Source organism: Rhincodon typus, chromosome 5 (genome assembly GCF_021869965.1).
Source record: "Rhincodon typus isolate 14 chromosome 5, sRhiTyp1.1, whole genome shotgun sequence".
NCBI classification, from domain to species: Eukaryota; Metazoa; Chordata; class Chondrichthyes; order Orectolobiformes; family Rhincodontidae; genus Rhincodon; species Rhincodon typus.
Window position 1 is genome coordinate 78,627,126 of NC_063336.1, and position 23,330 is coordinate 78,650,455.

Here is a 23,330-nt window from a genome sequence, read left to right on the forward strand (position 1 = left end):
ATATCGCCGAAAGACGGACATTAATTCTCCACCTAAGGGAGTTGTAGGATTCTAAGTGCAAAATTTGACACGCAAATGAATACTGTACTTACTGCCTGAGCCATCAAAGAAGCACAAATGGCAATGTTAAATAAATTTGCCTTGAAGAACAGCCAAAATACAAGGTAGTTTTCATTCTATACCTTTCTCTCTGTGGTTTCTTCAATTGCAGAATAAAACCCCAAAAACTCGGTCATTGAAAATCTATAGAGTGGATTAACTGAAAAGACTTTAGTTGTAGACTTGTTCCTTGTCTCCACTGATTTGCTACAGGAATGTATAGCCATCCAGAACAGATGGAATGCTGGTTTCAAACCCCAAGGTGCCACTTTAGCTTATATCATGACAGAGACAGTTTGTGTGACTGGAAATACCTTGGTCTTGAGAGAGAGGAGAGTTGAATGAAGTTCCTGCTTAAGATCTGATCTGGTGACCCAACCCCATAGAAGTAGAGTTCTGAGGAAGGGCCACCGGACCTGAAACGTTAACTCTGTTTTCTCCTTCACAGATATTGCCTGACCTGCTGAGCTTTTCCAGCAACTTTGTTTTTGTCCCATAGAAGTGGATGTTGATTAAGGATACAATGAAGTTCAGCCAAAATGCCCTCCATTGGTTGAACTGCCAACATAAAAGCCCAACCAAGGAGCTCAAAAAAGGCAATACACAGTCAATGCCATCAACAAGACAAGGAGAGTATCAGAAAGTAGCCTCCTTCCAATTTAATAGGAATATGTTTCATGTTTTCACAAAACAGTACTATGAACAAATAAGTAGAATTATACTTTCCGTAGCTCCTTTAGAGCAGTAGATGCCCTGCAGCAATTTATTTACAGTAAGACATTATGCTGGAGCATTTGGTGTAGAGAAAGTGCTATTCACAATTGTGTGCTTACACACATTGATCGACTTTGTTATAACTTCAGTTCCCTGTGCAGCCTGACTTTTTTTTTGAACAGTGCCAGAAATCATGTAGCACACCTTTACTTCTGGCATTGGGACAAATGGTGTGCTAAGTTTTTTTATCTGACATATTCCTGTAGCTTTGAGGATACGGGTGTTGGTGAATAATAATGCAGATAAGCCAATCGCAAAAACCAATTTTAATATGGCATTTTGCTTGTTGGTTTCCATTTCTATCAAGTCAACTTGCTCCCACCATTCAGAACTATGCATTTATCTGCCAGTGGTGGCAGTACAGAAGGGCAGTGGGGGAGGGATGATGAAGAACAGCCGAGAATTAATGGTTTCAAATTAGTGGTGATGCACTGATTAAAGGCCAGGCTACCCATGCACTTTCCCCATAGAATTAAAAGTTACTCCTAATGATGTTTTCAATGTACACACTGGTTTATTTTCAGTTTTTACAAACCTTAAAATAGCGATTGTTAGTCAGCAAAGGATAATTTTAGTTGGAAAATTCAGCAGGGTATCTCTTGACAATTAAACTGGACTCACTTGTGTGTTGGTCTAGCCACTTGGTATAATTATATCCAAATTACATTTGCTGAGAGTTGCTCATAGGAGGCTCTCTAAAGGGTAAACAATATTGGTTTTCTGTACATTGTAAGTCTTTGCCAGTTATTTATTTCCCTTTTGAAAGTGAAATGCAACATTATGCTAAAGCAAAGAGATTTGTACCTTCTTAAGTGAATGGGGTGCAGCTATCACATGTCTTCCAGTGAACGTACACTTGATATGTTCATGTGAAAATGCTCTAATCTATGTTTGGTACATCAAAAGAAGAAAAGTTATAATTACCTCTTGTCGCACGAAAACTTTTGATTGCAGTAGATTGGTGAAGGCAAATTAGTATGAAATTATGAAAGACATTGTGACAAATTCTCCAGCATTTGGCCACATGTTGTTTCAAGGAAATTAAAACCGAGTCATTGAGAGATGCAATTGTGTGTTCCTGCTTTAATGCATAAGATGATAACAGCAAAACAAATAAGTTTTAAGCTTTTTTGTGGAAAGAACAATGAAGTTGTGTGGTAAGTGGTATGTTACCTGGAAGTCCAAAATTGATGTAAAAACAACAAAGGCTGTAAATGCTGGGTAGGTGTGACAGAAACTGTGAAGAGAGAAAGGAGCAAAGATAATGTTTGACGTCAAAGTTAGATCACATGAAATTCACAGTGAGCTTACCAGTTGGTTACAATATTGTTTTGACAGGAGGAGACAGAGGGTAATGGTGGAGGGTTATTTTTTACACTGGAGGCCTTTAACCAGCAGTGTTCCACAGGGATTAGAACTTGGTCCACTTTTGTTCATCATTTTATAAACAATTTGGATGACAATATAGGAGTTAGTACATTTGTGGATGACATTAAAATTTGTGGTACACAAACATATTTTGATCAGTTGGGTCAATGAGCTGAGGAATGGCAGCTGGAGTTTAATTTGGATAAATGCGAGATATTGCATTTTGGTAAAACAAACAAGGGCAGGATTTACACAATTAATGGCAGGGCCCTGGGAAGTGTTGTAGAACAGAGAGACCGAAGGGTTCAGATACATAATTCTTTGAAATTTGTATCACAGGTAGACAGAACAGTTAAGAAGGCACTCTATACACTTGCCTTCATTGCTCAGACCTTTGAGTATTGGAGTTGGGACATCATGTTGAGATTGTACAGGACTTTGGTGAGGCCTCTTCAGGAGTACTGTGTGCAGTTCTGGTTGCCCTGATAAAGGAAGGATATTTGGAAAAGATTTACCAGGATTTTGCCAGTAAATAGAGCGTTTGTGTGATAAAAATAGGCTGGATAGGCTGAGACTTTTTTCTTTGAAACATAGGAGGTTGAGGGGTGATCTTTTGAGATTTATAAAATCATGAGGGGCACAGATAAGGTGAATAATAAGGGTCTTTTCCCTCGGGTGAGGGAGTTCAAAACTAGGGGTCACATTTTTAATGTGAGAGGATAAAGTTTTAGAAAGGACATGAGGAGGCAACTGGGATAAATTTCCTTTGGGACCATGGTTGGCATGGACTAGTTGGACTGAAGATGCTGTTTCCATGCTGAATGACTCTGACGCTATGATTTATTTGTGACGCTCAGTGTTACGGATCTTAGCAATGTTGAATATTCAAAGTGAGATAAATTAAACTGTGAATTGCACTTTTTGGCAACATTATAATCCTGTTCCCTTAATCGTTTGCTATCTTTAGTTTCTCCCATTATCCATGTTTGGACAACTTTACTTGAGAGCTTTTGTGACTCTAACAAATACATATGTGGCAAATTTGTATGCATTTTATAAACAAATATTGCATATTGTTACGACACAAGCAAAGTAAGCCAGACCAAATCAGACAATATCGCGACACAGTGAAATCATACTATACAGTGACCCTCAAAATTGCCCAACTGTTCCTAACCAGACTTTGTAAATAAGATACCAGATATTTAAGTTTTAACACTTAAATAAGAATTAATAATTTATTATTAATACGCGAGACTCAGCTGGGCAAAATTAAACAAGGTAATCAAATAAATGCCTGTGATTTAAAAGTAATTTTCTTTGATCATACAGCCATATCTTTTAATGCATTTTTCTAAACTATATAACTAACTCATTCCTCACATCTGTGTGGTTTTCTTTGTTTGAGTGTAAGTCCATAAGTCTAGGTTGAACTAAATCATTTTCAAACCCAATGTAAAATTTGATTATATTATCATCAGTCTTCCCCAGAGCTCCATTTACTCAAAGGTTATTAATTAATGCTGTCTTATTCCAGAATACTCATGGATTCATAGAATTTTACCACATGGAATGAGGCCATTCGATCCACCGTGTCTGTATCAGCTCCCATAAGAGCTACCCAGCCAATCCCATTCTCCAACCCTATTTCCGTGGTCCTCTAAATTCATCAGTTTTAAATATCTATCCCAGTTCTAATTGAAACCTCCTATGGAATCTGTCTCCATGAGTTTCCCAGCCAGTACATTCCAAATCCAAATAACTCAGAGTAACCAAGTTTTGTCCTCATTCACTCCTGGCTCTCTCGCTGATGATCTTGAAATTGTGACCCCTAGTCAATGAAATATCAACTAGATATCCTCCTTCATCCTGTCAAAATTGTTCATAATTTTGAACACCTCAATTAGGTCACCTCTTAATCTTCTCTGTTCCAGGAAGAATAAGCCCAATTTTATTTATTTATTTATTTATTGTCACGTGTACCCAAGTACAGTGAAAAGCTTTTTTTGCTAGCAGTACAGACAGATCATAGTAAACAAGGACATAGAGATCATAGGGTGAAAAGAAACCTTGGACAGAGTAAGGCACACAGGTTACACCCCACAGGACGTGCGCTAGACAAGATCAGCATTATTTGAGATTAGAGAGTCCATTCATCAGTTTAATAACATCAGGGAAGAAGCTGCTCTTGAACCTGCTGCTACGTGTTCGACTTTCTGTATTTTCTGTCTGAAGAGATTGTGGAAGAACATTACTGAGGAGAGATGGGTCTTTGATGATGTTGGCAGCCTTTCCACAGAAATGAGACACGTAAATGGAGTCCATGGACAGGAGATTTTCTTACGTGATGGTCTGGGCTATGCACACAACCTTCTGACCTAAGCAGAGCAGTTGCTGTATCAGGCCATTATGCACCTGGACAGTATGCTTTCTGTGGTGCATCTGTAAAAATTGGTGAGTGTCCTTACGGACATGCCAAATTTCCTGAGCTGCCTGAGGAAGAAGAGACATTGTTATGCCTTCCTGACCATTGCATCTATGGGGAAATTCAGGACAGGTTGTTGTTATCATCACTGCAAGGAACATGAGGCTCTCAACCCTCTCAACCTCCACTCCATTGATGTAGATGGGGATGTGTTTTATCCAATATTTCTTTGTATGTAAAATTGTTCATTCCTGGTATTATTCTAGTAAACCTCTTCTGCATTCTCTCCAGGGCTTTGACATATTTCCTTAAATAAGATGTCCAGACTAAATAGAAGATTCCAAATTGGTCTAACCAATGATTTGTAGAGGTGTATCATTACTTCCTTGCTTTTATACTCTATGCCTCTGTTTTAAATCCAATAAGCTTTCTTTACAACTGTTTCAACTAGTTTGACCTTCAGAGAATCCTGCACGTGAATCCTAAGGCCTCTCTGCTCCTGTACTTCCTTCACAGTTGTGCTTTTGAATCTGTACCATCTTTCCGTGTTTCTTCCACCAAAAAGTATTGTCTCATATTTCTCTGCATTGGTATTTATCCACTGGGTGCCTGCTCACTTGGCCAATTTGTCAGCATCATCCTCACAATTCATTGCTCACCCTGCATTCTTCTGCAAATTAGAGATTTTGCCCTCAACACGTATCTCCATCTACAGCTACATTGTATTCCACCACAATCTCTGATTTGATGGCCTAGCATATCCCTCATTTGACCATTATTATCCAACCAGGTGATCGACAGTGATGAAAATTATTGAGGGTATGCCAGGAAATGCATAATTAACTATAATATATGCTGCATGCATGCTAAACAGTGGAAGCAGTATGCTGTAATTTGCTTTGTTGTTTACAATTTAATTAATTTCCTGATTAATTTCAGCCTCTCCAATTTGGCAGCAATTTGTTGGTGATTTAATAAATTTGCTTTTGTTCATATAAAATTTAACCAATTAAGGCAAAAAGGAGACACTTTGGATGGTAAACTTTAGAAAGTTAACAAAAATAAAGGTACAACATAAGTTTGGTTACTTTTTTTGGATTGAGTCAGTTATACAGTGTGCTGAAGTATTGGTCACTTCAACCCTTTCTCAGGTGTCAGGTCTCTGGTCTCAATCTTGACTCCACTTGTGGAGATTGAAATATGGTTAGCACCTGAGACTTTTTAAAATTTTGGCTCATGATAAATCCTTACAGGATCACTTACTTCTCTTAACCCTATGATGACCATGACACTGCAAAATCAGGCTCTGACAATTAAATTAATGATTAATTCTAACTATTGTTAGGTAAATCTCATTGGCAATTATTTACATTTTCTAGCTGATAACATCTCAGTTCCAAAGGACAACAGTGTCCCATTCATGAAAAACAATAATTTATTGATATTTTAATTTGATTGTGAACAGTAATATTTTCAAAACCCAGACTACTGCCAGTGTTATATGTTCCATAGCTAATCAAGATTGAATTGTCGGAACAATTTCTGCTATGTCTGCATTTTGTAGAAGTATTCAACTTTATGCATTATTAATTTTTATTTTAAAAAGAAACAGTCTTTCTAATAGATACATGAATTACATCATGAGGGGTGCCAATTTAAGACTGAGAGGAAGGCGAATTTCTTTTTTCAGAGGTTGAGAGTATTTCGGACTCCTTGCCACTGAGACCAATGGAAATAGTGTCATTGAGTATATTTAAGGCAGATATCTAAGACAGATTTTTGAACAGTAGAACGATCAAGAGTTATGGGGAAAAAGTAGGAAAGTGGATGTGAAAAATTTTGTATTTTACTGAATGGCAGTGTAGATTCAAGGGGCCAAATGGCCTAGTCCTGTTCCTATTTCATATGGTCTTATTCACAAATTATAACTTCATCAAGATCTGTAATTTTGTACTCATCTGTTTCAGACTGCCTTAAATTCATTACCAAATCAAGTAATGTATTTAACACCAAATAATAAAGTCACCATAGTACTACTGTTTCATTTGAAAGAGAAAATTAATGGTGGATTAACCTAAGGGTCACTGAGCCTCAGATGAGGGCAGGGTTGAGAAGATAGAATCTTCCTGATAACTTGAGCTGGTACAGGAATTGAACCCACTCTGTTGGCATCACTCTGTATCACAAACCAACCATCTAGCCAACTGAACTAACTAATCCTGACAGTGTTCATAACGACAGTTACAGGAGCCATGAGTTAGAATTAAAATGGCTTCCTTGACCTTTTTACTTATGATATTGAATACAGTAATTTTTAAAAATGAGTTTAAAGTTACATCTGACTATTGGGCCTAGCCTACAATGTCCACAGACAAAACTAAGTAAAACCATAGTGAACTAATCAGATCATAACTCTACTGACCAACGCAGTTGTGAATGGCGATGAACAATTAAGCACTGAGAAGACTCCACAACTATCCCCTTTCTTAATGATTGGGTTGGGGGGTGTCTTGCATGTTGCAGAACTAAACGTGTCAGTGCAGAAGTCAAGACTGAAGAATTTTCAAGCACATTTATATCACCCAGGATCACGTGTTGAGTGAGGTCCTGGCTTGAGGTCAAAGCCATAAGAGTAGGGAGAGCACAGGATAAAAGAAGATTATTGGAGGTAGCTATTCACGTAAGGAGTAGTTTATAGTATCGAAGAAGAGGATAGTGATTTGGGAGGGAGGAAGAGAACCGGCTGAAATAACTGAACTCACTAATGGCAGAAATAAAGCACCTATTTCTGAGAGAAAAGAGAAGTAGAATTGTGAGGGCCGCAAGGCTTTAAATAACAGGATTTCAAAGGAAGGTTGACAAAATATAGAAAGCCAGATTACAAAATTTCATGTAGGTTTGGGTGGAACATATACCATTCACTCTCTGCTTATCAATACAAGTACCAACTGTAAACAGCCTGGCTAGTAAACCTTACAGAGACCACTGGAAACCAACCCATCAAAGCAGAAGCATTCTTTCTAGGCCCAAAATAAAAGTACTCTTCGGCTCAGTTCTTCTCCCAAACTGGCCTGAACACCACACATTCCGAATGCACTTGGATAGGAATTGGGTAGTCTATCAACAACCAGTTTAGTGCTTGGAGCTTGATGGTATTTTAATGTTACTTAGAACCCAAACTTCTTCCAGACTCAGTGCTGTTGGGTGCAGAGCAAGCCCTCAGCCAACGTGGCAGGATGGTGCATATTCCACCCAGTGACTGCTCTCCAGCAAAGCTACCTTCTACTTCCAACGTTTTGGCTCTGGACTAGTGTCACAGTGACCTCCCATGCACTTCTATTGATTTCATAGCCTCAAAAACAAACAGTTGTCTGAGGAATGAACAGCAATCCTCTCCAGTAAGACTACGCGATTATCCAGCTTTCTCTGAATCCTGTCCAAAGTAAGGTGTTTGTTCCCAAAGAAAATATCAATTTTATAAGCTGCATCTACACATTACTGTGCAAACTCCCATTTTGTTTTCCACCACTTCAGAGATCAGGGGAGGGAGAGGTGGGGATGGGGTACAGTCCTTGTGTAATATCACCAAATCCAAGGTTGAAAAATTATTGAAGAAAGTCTATCATTATGTTGTGTCATAGGTGCCTAGGAACAGGAGTAGGTCATTCAGCCCTTTGACCCTGTTCCTCCATTCAAAGACATCATGGCTGATATCTGACCTAATTCCACGTACCTGCCTTTCGTCCATATCCCTTAATACCTTTGCTTAACAAAAGTTTATCTATCTCTGATTTAAAATCAACAATCGATGCAGCATCCACTGATATCTCTGAAACAGAGTTCCAAACATATCCTACCCTGTGTGTGTGTAGAAGTGCTTCCTATCATCTCTCATGAATGGTCTGGCCTTAATTCTCAGACTATTCCCCCTAGTTCTGGAATCTCCAACCAGTGGGAATAGTTTAACATTATCTACGTTGTCTTTTCCAGTTAAAATTTTGAAGACTTTGATCAGATCACTCCTTAACCTTATAAATTCTGGAGAATACAGGCCTAATTTGTGCAATCTCTCCTCATAATGTAAACCCTGAAATTCAGGTATCATTCTTGTAAACAATGTCTTTCACGGCCTGAGGATCCCAAGTGAGTTGGAGCTAGTGAAAAACTGTTTGTGACTTAGCCAAGGCAAGCACATCAAGCAAACATAATGTGACACAATCATGAACATTCTTTCTTGTTGATTGGACAAGCCTGTCTGGCCAGTGGCAGCAGAGATCTGGGAGGGGACCAACAGGCCCACATCTCCAGAATGCTTTGGAGAAACTCCCATGCCTCATAGGCCTCTGTGACTGAAGCCAATGGGACTGATGCTATGTTCCTTACTTATGCACATTCTCAACTACTACTTCATCTTCATCCTGCCATCTCACGGTGCAATCTACAGATGGTGTGAACATGGATCTCTTAGTTTCCACCCTACCCCTCCCTCACCGTTGTTCCCATTTTCAAATGCCCATAAGCTGTCAACTAGCCAACACGTACAGCCTCGTTGTGAAGGGGGCAAATAACAGCAGACTGAAGAAGAAGCATCATAACTGAATCAGATGCCAGTAGGCACTAGCTCGGGTACAATGCAGGAGTGAGATCTGTACTTAAGAAACATTGAACTTGAGTGGGCTACAAGCAACTCAAGGGAACAGATAATTCATGTATCACCTTCCCAGGGTTATGGGAATCTAAGATCACAGATGAGATCTATTAAAAGAACTGAGGTGAAGATTTCAATACAGCAGCATAGTAGAAAATTCTGATGAACATATACATTAAGATGTACAGTGAGAGACCACCAATTTAGTTTCTCATTATTGTGGAGCAACATGGAGTGAGCAGGCTAGTTCTTTCCAAGCATCATTTGATAACATTGCTAGTGATCTCTTCCATCGTTTTAATAATTGAGAGCAGACTGATACAGCGGTAATTGTTCAGATTGGATTTTTCCTGCATCAAATGTATCTGCAGCATGTATATCAAGGAAGTCCAAGGTGAAATAGATGTTTTTTCTCCTTATTGATTCTCTCATCACCTGCTGCTGACCAAGTCTTCTAGTAATCAGCAACTTAGTCAGTTGTAGTGCTAGTGAATCATATTTGGTGATGGACTTTGGAGTCTCGCTGCCAGAGTACATTCGTGTCCTTACGATCCTCAGTTCTTTTTCCAAATGGTATTCAACATAAAGGAGCACTGATTCATCAGCTGAGTTAAAGGTTGCAGTAGGTGGTGATCAGCAGATTTCCTTGTCTGTGTTTGACCCGATTATGCCCTGTTACTTCATGGGATCTGGAGTCAACGTTAAGGACTCCTGAGAAATTCCTTTTGACTGTATGCCACTATACTGCTACCTCTGGACAACCCATCCACTGCTTTAAATTTTCACTGTCCTACCAGTGAGTTTATTTTTTATAATCTTGGGTGGTTAATAATTGGCAGACTTGCCAGTCATTACAATATATTATAAATGTATGTAAATGTTTATGTGTGCACATATAATATATATATATTTAACTTACATAATGTTAACAACTTAATACACAATAAGAATTTCCCTTATTCATTGTAACCTGTTTCCTACAAATTTCACAAATAATTTCAACCCAGTGTGTATTTTCAGCACAGCTCTATTTATTCGGAACTAATAAATAGCTAACAGTAAAGTGAAAATGTGTCCTTGCTTTTGCTTTGCGGGCATTCTTTGGAGAGAAATAGAATATTTACAATGTCCCAGTTCTTGCAAGTATGATAACAACCTAGCAAAGCTGTTCAGGATATTATTCATTTCCTCTCATTTAGAGTTGAGCTTTCAAGTGCATGCAGCTTTGTTAACTGGTAAGCTCGTTAGTGATAAAGATATTGCAATGATAAAACCTGTTCTCTGGAATGATGTGTTTAAGTTGACACAGAGATCAGATGTGTGACCAGCATTTTGATTGTCTGTGGCACAATATTTTGTTTTTTTTTAAATCGTTATGTGATACCAGGGTTAAACATCTGAAAATGGCATTGTGGAAAGTTTAGTACAAATTTCTTTCCCTGAGATTGAGGTCAAGCCCTGTTGGTTGTCCTTATAATGAGGAAATCTGAATGTACTAGGACCTTGTGTTGAGAAAGTATTGAATGGTAACAAAGTACAGATAGAATTGTGTTAAACAAGATTATGTTTAATGGTGGCTATGTCACACTGCTGATCTCCCTGTCACCCTGGCTCAGTTGGTAGCACTCTCACTTTTGAGTTAGATATTTGATGGTCAACTTCACAACATAAAGCTGGGAGCACACAACTTTGGTTGATGCCTTAGTGCAGCAGTTAGAAATAAAAGCAGAAAATGTTGGACATCCTCTGCATGTTGCAGAGTTCCTTTTGAGAGCAAAACAGAGTTAACATTTCAGCTTGATGACTTTTGAAGAAAAGCAGAGTAAGGATGTTGTCTGCTTCCTCAGTCAATACTACAAATCAATAAATTGATTTTTGATGCTACTCATTGTTGCTCAGTTACACTATCATTAAAAGCATGAGATATTTTTTGAGATTCTTATGGGGAAGGAAGGCCATTCAGAACATTTTCATTCACCTTAATCACTGACCAGGGTTTTGATAGACAGGATATCATTTAGAAGTTTGCAGCTGACAGGAAACTCCAAAATACGGTAAACTGCAATAATGTTGAGAACAGATTTCGGAAGGACATGCACAGAATGACATGAGCAGACAAAATTGGACAAACTCCTTGAACTGCGTGTCTTGGCTACATCTCAAGAGCTGTAGTAGTTCAAGAAGGTAACTCACCACCACCTACTCCATGATAGTTAAGAACAATGTCACTGTTTCAATTGTATTTTCTTCCTATTGATACTCAGTGATTTCAAGTTTCCAGTTTTACCTACATTGAAATCAATTAAATTAAATTTAAATTAATCACATCAAACTTACTGGCTTGTAATTGCCTGAAAATAATATTGGTCTGTCTTCCATTTTCTTCTCACACAATACAATAAGTTCTCAATAGAAACATGTAATATACCACGTATAGATGGATCTGATGCCATGTGCTTCTAAATCTTGAATAGGGTTTATTAAATCCTCATTTCTCTATACTATTTTAGGAGGGTTCTATAGAATTGCAATGAACCATTTTACACTTGCTCTCTAGCATTTGCCTTGTATGTAAGTCTTTTATAGAAGTAGGAGCAGCATGGGCCATTCAGTCACTCTAATATTCTCCAACATGCTACCTCAATGTCCTCTACATTAACTACCATTTTACCCCGCAATTTCCATGTCCCTTTATATCTTTATTATCTAGAAATCTATTGCTATCACCCTAAGGACCCGTGTTTGGTCCTCTCTTATTTTTCATATACCTGTTATCCTATGGTGACATCGTAAGTAGAAGATGTAATTGGTGTCAAATTTGGCTTTTTGATGCTCCTGTGAGGCGTTTTATTGCATGAAAGGTGCTGTACTAACGCATGTAGATCTTGTAACAATTTACAGTATGCACATATTTAAAATGCTAGATTAGATAATTTAGCTTCAGTATTGTACAAACAGGGAGAAAAATTATTGAAGTTCAGATTTAATATAATACTTTTATACCCTGTAAAATTTGAAAGTATAATGAGGAACACCAGGATGCAATTTCTGCCCAGCAAGATGGGTGAATTTTGGATTAAATGATGGATGAGTTATTTTAACACTTCTAAGTGTGTTAGAGATTATATTTAGGTCTCTGAGTAATCAGGTTTGAAAAATGATGTATGTGTCTTAAAACTATTTGGCTCCGCCACATAGATTCGAATACCAGCCTATATCATGGCACATTAATTTCAGAAGTGAATCACCTTGAAACAGTTAATAGAGTATCTGAATGCCACATTTGATATTGCGAGCACAGTTATTCCCTCCATAGAGGTACCAGGAGAAGTAATGAGAAGCGTGTTTAATGGCATGAGGGGTCTTCTGAAAAGACACCTTATTCCTTTCTTATCACCTCTTCAGTTAGATCCATTTGAGATCTTTTCAACCTGTCACCAATTAAGGCCCTTAAATGATGGATTTTTGTCTATTTACTGTCCACAACATGCCATTGGTTCAATTATTTGCTCTGGTCATCGACTCGTAAGTGTTTGCAGCAGAGAATGAAGCCATTTGACCCGTCATGTCCATGCTAGTCAACAAGATTGCATTAATCTAATTTTCCAACTCTTGAATTGTAGCCCTGGAGGCTCTGCCAATCTAAGTGCATATTAAATATTTCACTTCTGACTCAACCACCTTATCAAGCAATTAGTTCAAGATTCTGACCACCCTGTGACAACAATTTATCTCAATTCCCTTGTTAGCCTTCAACCTCTAACCTTTAAATCTCTGGTTATTAACCCCTTGACTGATGGAAAAGGTACCTTCCTATCTATGTCCCTCATAATTTTATATACAATTGGTCCCTTTGCTGCTCAAGGATGACAGCCTAGCCTAGCTAATCTTTCCTCATAGCTAAGATCTTCCAGTCCAGGCAGCATTTTGGTAAATCTCCTCTGTGCTCTTTCTAGTGTAATTATATTCTTCCCATAATGGGGCGGCCACAGCAACACACGTTTTCCAGTTATAGCCTAATTATACAATTCCAGCAGAACAACGCTGCTCTTATATTCTATAGTTTGGCTAATAAATTCAAAAACAGAGAGAACCACAGATGCTGTAAACCAGGAACAAAAACAAAAGCTACTGACAGTTCTGAGGAAGGGTCACCAGACCCGAAACGTTAACTCTGAATTTTTTTCTTCACAGGTGCCAGACCTGCTGAGATTTTCCAGCAACTTCTGTTTTTGTTCAAGTATCCTATTTGCCTTCTTAACCATTTTTTTTTTGGTTCTGTTCTGCTCCTTTCAGGAATCTGTAGATATGCAAGATCCATCTGATCTACAGTATTTTCCAGGGTCCTACCATTGATAGTGTAATATCTTACCTTGTTAGCCCACCTCAAATGCAAGAAGTCACATCAAGTCCATGCAGATGACATCAAATACATGACCCTCATCAACACACCTGGTGACTCAAAAAAAACTTCAATCAAATTTCTTGAACACAACTTCTCTTAACAAATCCATACTATCCCTAATTAATCCCTGTTACTTTATTTACATGCTTCCACCTCCCAAAATCACCACCAATGCTACACATGCCCCTACCAACCACCCCACCATCATCACAACCTGAGATGTATTGTTGCAGTCTTGTCCATGATATATCGCTGAAATAAAATGCTGGCAGTCTTGGAAAGGATGTTTGAAGTTGGAGGTGATGTTGAATAGAGATGTTGTGGGCCTTGGCTGTTCAATTGAAGAAATCTCGGTGAGTTACTGCTCCGCATTTTGTACATGTTACACTGTACTGCCATGTTGTGTCAGTGCTGGAGCAGGTGAATGCTTACGGTGGTGGATAAGACATATGGTATGTGGGTTGCTTTATGCCAGATGGTGTCAAGCACCTTGAGTGCTGTTGGAACTACGCTCATGCCGTTATTTACAGGCTATTCCAATACAATATGACCATTGCCTTTTAGATGGTGAAGAGATGTTGGGGAGTCAGGAGGTGAGCTACAGATTATCTGGCTATGCTAAACTGCATAACACTAACAACCCCAGTATTTGTGTGGCTGGTTCATTTAACCTTCTGTTCAGTTCTAACCTCAGGATGTTGATGGTGGGAATTTGATGACGGTCATATCAAGGGCCATTAGTTACAATGAATATTATTGTCTGTGTCGAAACGCATTGAGTTCTTTCCACTGTCAAAGCATTGAAACTGAATTAGCTGAAACTGGCATCCGTATAGGTGTTTGCCAGATTTAACACACATCTGCAATCTGCAATCCTCTTCATCTGGCATGGAGCTTCAACATTGAGGCTGACATTTGCATACTTCCTTGTGTTAAAAATCTTCCATACCTTTCCATCTTTACCTTATCATCATTGCCATTAAACCTTACACCAATCCTTTATTACATTCCTGAATGTCCCTTCACTCAACCTTTCTCCTTCAAAATGTGAGAAATCCATTCTACTCTTGCTCACTAATCTTCCTTTTCTTTTTCCTCAACAATTGCTATTTTCTCTCCTTCTTCCAAAACTGGATCTTAAGATCTGCATCCATGCTTGCAAGTTCCTTCAGGACCTGGTCTGTGTGCATTATATATGCAATTTTCTGCAGAGCAATACTCAATTCTTCAGGTTCTGTTGGAACTGTAAAACATAGGAGCAGAAGTAAGCCATTTAGCCCATCTTGTCTTCTCTGTCCTTCAGTGAGATCATTAACTCCACTTTCCTGACTTTTTCCCATATCTCATGATTCCCTTATGATTAGGGACCTGTCTGTCTCATCTTTGAATTTTCTTGACACCAAGTCTTGATAACATGCTTCAACAAACAATTCCACAGATTAACTACTTCTGAGTGAAGAAATTCCTCCTTGTCTTTGCCTGAAATGGGTGACCCCTTTCTCTGAGTATGTGTCGCCTTTTCAAGATTCTACCATGAGGGTAACAACTCTCCACACATACTCTGAATCCCTAAGAATCTTGTATATTTCAATAATTTCTATAATTCAGGGTGAGCTTGCCAATTGAATTCAAAACTGGCTTCATGGCAGGAGACAGAGTGTTGGTGGAGGGTTGTTTTGGGACTAGAGGCCTGTGACCAGAGATGTTCCACAGGGATCGGTATTGGGTCTACATTTGTTTGTCATTAACATAAATGATTTAGATAAGAATATTGAAAGCATGGTTAGTAAGTCTGCAGATGACACCAAGTTTGCTGGTATAGTGGACAGTGAAGGTTATCCAAGATTACAAAGAGATCTTGATCAATTGGGTCAGTGAGCTGAAAAGTAGCAGATGGATATCGTGGATAAATGCAAGGTGTTACATTTTAGGTGAAACAAACAAAGGCAAAACTTATACAATTAAAAGTAGGACCTTATGTGGTGTTTTAGAACAGAGAGTCGAAGAAGTTCAGGTACATAATTCTTTGAAGTTTGCATCATGTATGGATAAGGTGGTTAAGAAGATGTTTAGCATGCTCGCCTTCACTAATCAGATGTTTGAGTTGGGATGTTATGTTAAGTTTGTACAGGATGCTGGTGAGGCCTCTTCTGGAGAATTGTGTCCAATTCTGGTCTTCCTGTGGTGGGAAAGAAATTATTAAACTGGAGAGGGTTCAGAAGAGATTTACCAGGATGTTGCTGGGAATGGAGTGTTCGAGTTATCAAAACTAGATTATGTAGGCTTGGACTTATTTCACTGGAGCCTAGGAGGTTGAGAAATGACCTTATACATGTTTATAAAATAATGAGATGTATAGATAGGTGAATGGCAACTGTCTTTTCAAGACTAGCGGACATGTTTTTAAGATGAGAGGAGAAAGATTTAAAAAAGACATGAGGGGCATTTTTTTTTTACATGAGTGTGGTTCATGTGTGGAATGAAATTCAGAGGGAAATATTTGTAAGGATATGGGCCAAGCACAGGCAGGTGGGACTAGTTTGGTTTGGGATTATGGTCAGTATAGAGTGGTTGGACTGAAGGGTCTGTTTCCGTGCTGTATGATTCTCTCTAACAAGGTTGTCTCTCATTCTTCTAAACTCAAATGAGTACAGACCCAACCAACTCAATGCCACCTCATGTCTCCATAACCAGGATTAATCCAATGAAATCTATCAGGACCATGATATAGGAGCTGCATTAGGTCATTCTGCCCAGGGAGATTGCTGCACCATTCAGTCATGGCTGATACGTTTTTCAACCCCATTCTCCTGCCTTGTCCCTGTAACCCTCCAACTCATACTAATCAAGAACCTATCGATCTCCACAGCCTTGCATTGCAATGAATTCCACAGATTCATCCACTCTCTAGTGTAAATGTTCCTCCTCATTTCAGGTCTAAAGAGTCATCCCTTGACTCTGAGCCTGTGGCCTCAGGGCCTAGTCTGTCCCAGTAGTGGAAACTTCTTCTGCATGTTCACTCTATCCAGACTTGTCAGTATTCTGTTAGCTTCAATGAGATCCTGCCTCATCCTTCTAAATTCCATCAAGTGCAGTCCCAGAGTCCTCAACTGCTCCTCATGAAAAGCCCTTTATACCTTGGATCATTCTTGTAAACCTTTTCTGGACCCCTCCAATGTCTGCATATCCTGGGCCCAAAACTCCTCACAATATTCCAAATGTGATCTGACCAGAATTCTGCTGTGCCTTCTGAATTGTACCCCCAGAAATTCTTGCCATTGTTGCTCCACTATCTTCTCTGCAAAGCTCCCCTTCTCTGTCCAGGCTCTCCCTGCCTTGAGCAAAGTTACATTTACTCAGTTGTCATGTCATTACATCTGATTCCAAGTTCTCCTTCTCAAACTACAGGGTGAATTCTATCATATTATAGACACTACCCCCCAGGAGTAGCTTCACCTTAAGCTCGCTAATCAAGTCTGCCTCATTGCAAATCACCAAATCCAGAATTTCCTGTCCTCTAGTGAACTCCACCACAAGCTGCTCCAACAAAAACTTCTCATAGATATTCCACACATGCCTTTTCCTGGGACCTGTTACCAACCTGATTTTTACAGACAACCTGTGTTTTGAAGTCCCCATGATTATTGTAATAGTGTCTTTCTTACATGCCTTTTCTGTCTCCTGATTTATTTTCTTCCCCACATCCTGACTACTGCCTGCACCTAACTCCCATTGGGGTCTTTTCTTCCTTTGCGGTTCCTCAACTCTACCCACACAGACTCTGTGCCTTCCAACTCTATTTCATTTCTTGCTATCGACTGAATTTAAGTTTTACCAACAAAGCTATCCAACCCCATCTGCCCATGTGTCCGTCCTTTTAGTAGGACATGTATCCTTGGATATTTAGCCCCACGCGGATCCCCTTGCAGCCATGTCGCTGTGATGCCCATAAAGTTGTCCCTGCCAATTTCAATCTGTGCTTCCAACTCATTTATCTTGTTTTGTACACTATATGTGCATGCAAGCACAACACCCTCATTCCTGCGGTGACTGACTCCAATGATAGTATATCTTCCCTTTGATATGGGAGCCAAAACTTTTCAGTATTCTCGGTGTGGTCTAGTTCATGCTATGTAGTTTTAGCAAGACCTCCCTAATTTTACATTTCATTCCCTTTTAAATAAAGCCAGCATTCTATTTTCCTTCCATAATATTTACTGAACTTCAGTGCTAGGTCTTTGTGATTGATACACAAATCCCTCTACAGTAGCTTTCTAAAGTCTTTCTCTATTTAAATAATATTCAACTCCTCTATTCATACCTTCCTTTATCAACCTTTGATTCCATTTCCATCTTTGGATAGTATGGAGGTGCCTATTTATGGTTATGGTAAACATGGACTATAGACGTTCAACTTCCATCATCTGATTTTAACTCCTCCGATCTTCATGACTGAAGTGTTTTTTTAATAAAAGATAAATACTGACCTAAAATGATTGTTGTGATTACCTGACCATGGATTGAACCCATATGGAATTCACTAATCTGTCTGCAATTACCATTTCATCCAGTGACAGAGAAACCAGACAACTAAACCAATGTTGAGAAAGTCACATGTCCTGTTTAATTCTCACTGCTTGATAAATTCACAAATTGGGAGTTGAATGAATGCCCGTACAGCATTTAACTTCAAAAGACAATGAAGATGTACTGTACAATATATAAATGCGCCTACATAGGGCGTGGGTAGGACCAAGTGGGAAGGCGTTGATCTCATAAACCAGAAATTACAAGTTCATTCCCCACCCCTGTCTAACAGTCAAACTATGCACCATCAACAGGAGCCATGGACTGTTGGACTCTGGCCATTCCATTGCTGCCATGTTTAAAGCAACCCTTCCCCTCGGGGCAACATGATGGCTCAATGGTTAACACTGCTGCCACACATCTCCTCAGACCCGTGTTCAATTTCACCCTTCCGCAACTGTCTACGTGGAGTTTGCACGTTCTCCTCGTGTCTGTGTGGATTTCCTCCGTGTTCTCTGGTTTCCTTCCACGATCCAAAGATGTGCAGGTTAGTTGAATTGATCGTGCTGAATTAGCCATAGTATCCAGGGATGTGCAGCCTAGGTGGATTAGCCATGGGAAAATGTAGGGTTACAGGGATAGGGTAGGGAGTGTGAGCTTGGATGGGATGCTCTTCAGGAGGTCATTATGGACTTGATGGGTTGAATGGCACGCTTCCTCACTGTAGGGATTCTATGATTTCAGCAGCTGTTTTTCAATGGCAAAGCAGTGAGATGGATAAGGGAATTTGTAACAAGAACTGAACCCTTATGTCCCTCCCTCTAGTTTATCATCTCGAAAGAAGTGCCTGATAAAAAATAATACTTGCTATTCACCAAGAATTGACAATTGTACAAATCTACTACTGATGAAGAAGTAGGATCTCAGCTAAACAGTCATGGACTCAGGTTTCACTCTTATAACTCAAGGATTCTAAATTGAATTTGCTAAATTGAAATATTTGTTGCTATGAGAAGGAGCTAGAATTGGGCAGTTGATTCCTGTCCCTCACTTGCTTTTAAACATGTCCAACTTCACAGCTTAGCAGGGAGCCTTGTCTGCTGCATAAGCTGCACGAAACGTTCAGGCATGTTCTGTACATGTTCAGATTTCTGACTGTTCTCACAAATGTCACCACTTCCTGGCAGAAACATCAGAAAATTAGCTCCTGCATGTCATCAGGCTAAAATTTAGTGTACTACTCACTGAAAAGTTTGCTTTCCCCATCCTCTGAGCACCCTATGAATGCACAGAAATGCATGAAATGCATCAAATGATGAAATCTTGATCCACTTAAGTCAATAATCCTGAAGTTTTAAAAACTCATTCTTCATTCTTAACACACAGAACTTTGATCAATTTGATTCCTAATCATGGACATGCAACAGCTCATTTTATATAATACTGTACTCTATGCCCTTACTTTGCTCTGTTGCAGCACAATTTAGATATTCTGGTCTGGAATACCATGAGCAGTTTGGTCTCCTTATCTAAGAAAATACATTAATGAGAGGCACTTCAAAGAATATTCATCAGGATGATCCCTAGTATGGAGTGATAGCCTTATAAGCAAAGGTTAAACAGGTTGGTATTCTGCTCATTGGAATTTAGAAGAATTGAAAAGTGATCTCATTGAAACATTTATGATTCTTAAAGGGCTGGATAGAATGTTTCCCCTCATGAGAGAGTCTAGGTCCAGAGGACATAATCTCAGAATTAAGTGGTGCCAATTAAAGTCTGAAATGAGGATGACTTTCTTCTCTGAGGTTATGTGTCTTTGGAAGTCCTTGCCAAAGGGTGCTATGGTGACAGAGTCCTTGTAAATACTAAGACTGAGATTCTTCTTTGTCAGGGAAGCACAAGTTAAGGGGAAAGGGCAGGAAAGTGAATGTGAGCAGCATTGGATCAGACATGATGCTATTGAATGGTGGTGAAGACTTGAAGGGTTGAATGGTCTACTCCTGTTTCTATTTCTATGGTCTTACTGAGTTGATTGTCCCACTCTCCATTTATCAGAGGCATTTAACATTTAGAAAATATGAAGCCGTGTGAATTCATTAGTACATTAGAATGATAGGAAGATAGAGTCACAGTTAGCAGAATAAAATTGTTTTGCTTGCCCACTTCATATTATTTCAAAGAATGGGATTCCAGATATTCTTCCATTCACAGAGATTAGTGAACAATTGGAGTACAAGACAGCAGTCAAAATCTGTTTCATCTGTGCAGAATGTTGTTTGGACATGGCTTCATGCTCTTGTCATAATCCAAGTGAGGAATAAACAATGTTGTCAGCTCCCCTCTGGTGCCACTTTGTGACTGACAAAAAATTTCAGTTCAAGTTTCTACTCTTAACAAAGCAATAGGCATATGTGGAAAGGTTGATTCAAGAAAGGTTTCATTGCACTGCACACCTTCTTGGAACATTTAAGCAGATCACTGGACAACTTCTGGGAAAAAGAATGGAATTTTTGGACACTGCATAATACAATATTCTATTCATCTTCAATAGATCTGAGTGGTAGTACTTAGAAAGGAATGATGTAAGTTCCGGATGATGAAACATTTTGGATAAAGATGAAAAACGATAATGGCGAGAAGCCACATCTGGGAGTGATGTACAGGTCCCTTAACAGTAACAAAATGGTAGGATATTAGTGTTTCAGAATAAATAATGGGAGACAAGTTTGGTGATAATCATAGGGGATTTTAATCTGAATATATACTGGAAATGTCGGATCCACAGCAAGAGTTTATGGAGTGTTTTCAGGATAATTTCTTAGAACAATATTTCCTGAAGTCAAACAGAGAGCAGACTATCATACTCAATATTATGCAATGAGTAGAATTAATTTTAAAAATCTCATAGTGAGGGTACATAGTGAATCAGTGATCAATATGTGACTGGATTTTATGTTCATTTTGAGGGATAGAAGAATGGGTCCAAGGCTAATACTTTGAACATAGTTAAGAAAAATAATTACTTTTGGAAAACTGTGTTCTGTTCATGCTACTCCTGTCCAAATCTATGTGTTTTAAAATTCAAATGGTCAACACTGTTGCACACTTAAGATGGTTGCTACAATCAAATAGTTGGAATTGGCTTAAACAGTCTAGAAATTTCTGCAAGTCTAAACCAACCATGAACACCTGTTTAACTCCTGGAGTCTTGGCCTGTTACCAATTATCACCAAAAGCTGCCAGAGGGATCCCAACTCCTATGAAGATTATGAAACAAGGGAATTGAAAATTACTATTTTTGATTTCAAAATGGAAATGGCATTCCAAGTAGGCACTGAGATGGAATATTAGCATTTCTTCACCTCACCATGACCATTTTGATGAGAGCAATCAATGTACCTTGTTTCTCTGAAATGAAATCAGAAAATGCTGAAGAAATTCGGCAGGTCTGGCAGCATGTATGGAGAAAGAAATAAAGTTAACATTTTGGAACCAAAAGGACTCCTCTATGGAAAGGGGCTTGAAAATGGTATTTATATTGTTGACAAAAGGGCAAGGAAAAGTCATTGAAACAGGTGGTGAGGTTACCTAAAACAATTTGTTTCTGTGACTGTCTTAACTCATGAAACCTTTGTGTCACAAAGCTGGAACCTACACTTGTTGAATTCAGTGTACAGTTGAGACTTCTGATTGCAGTTACTATCTTATCACAAGAAGAACAACTCCAGATCTCAGCAGCTGGAAGATCTTGAAACAACACAGTGAGCAGCTGGAGGAACACTGCAGGTCAGGCAGCATCAGAGGAGCAGGAAAGTTGATGTTTCAGATCGGGACCCTTCTTCAAAAATCTCTCTCTCTCTCTCTCTCTCTCAAAAGTCTTCTCTCCACTAAAAATCTCAGACTTTGCTTGACATATAGGACTACTTACTCAAGTACCAGAAATATTGATGCCCCTTCAACTTTCATCCATCTGCAGCCCATCTCCCAGAAGAAAGAATTGCTATAGATCAACCAACTGACAGACAACTAATTGGACAATAACTCACTAGATTTTAAATCACATAAAGTTAAACTGATATTGATCTTTTTTCCTTAAGAAAACCATAATTTGTAACTGCCTTCCCTCTCTTTTTCTTTCTTCCCTGTATGCTTGTGCACGTGAATTAAAGAGTGAAACAATTCCCCATTGGTTGAATGTTTTGTTACTAAACACAACCTTTGATTTCACTTTAAAGTACTTGCTTTCTGTCGATTTCTAAGATTGGAGCACAAAAGAGCAACACTCAGATTTTGGGGAACATGCCTTAGCATGTCAATTAGGGATTGGAAGAGAAAAGCAAATTATACATTTGTCTCGAGCTTAAGACAAAAAAAAAACAGAATTGAAATTCATCGTTATTATGAGGGCATAAAGGGACAGCTGATTAAAGTGAACTTGCAAGATTGTTAAAGTAATAGGTCAATAAAGATACAGCAGATATTTAAAGGGGTATTTCAGAATGTGCAGAACATAGATATTCCAAGGGGGGAGAAAGTCAAATTCCAATCAACCATGGTTAAAGAAGTCAGTAATAGTATCAACTGTAAAGGAAAAACATGTCATTACACAAAAATGAGGCAGATCAGAAGATTTGACTAAATATATCAAAAAGGGAAATGATGCTTAAAAAATTACAAAGATGGGAAAAATTAGAGTGCAGGAGAAAGCTAGCTGAAAATATTTTTAAAAATGATTGTTTCTATATTTAAAAGAAAATATTTAACAAGGTAAGTGTCAGTCCTATAAAAGTCATAGGATGTGCAGCACAGTAAAAGGCCCTTCAGCCCAATGAGTCTGCCCAAGTCAAAAACAAATACCAAACTATTCTGAGACAACAAGGTGCAGGGCTGGATGAACACAGCAGGCCAAGCAGCATCATAGGAGCAGAGAGGCTCCTTAGAAGAGGCTTCGCAGTGGGGTTAAAATCGAATCAGAGATAGTAGGAACTGCAGATGCTGGAGAATCCATGCTGCTTGGCCTGCTGTGTTCATCCAGCCCTGCACCTTGTTGTCTCGGATTCTCCAGCATCTGCAGTTCCTACTAT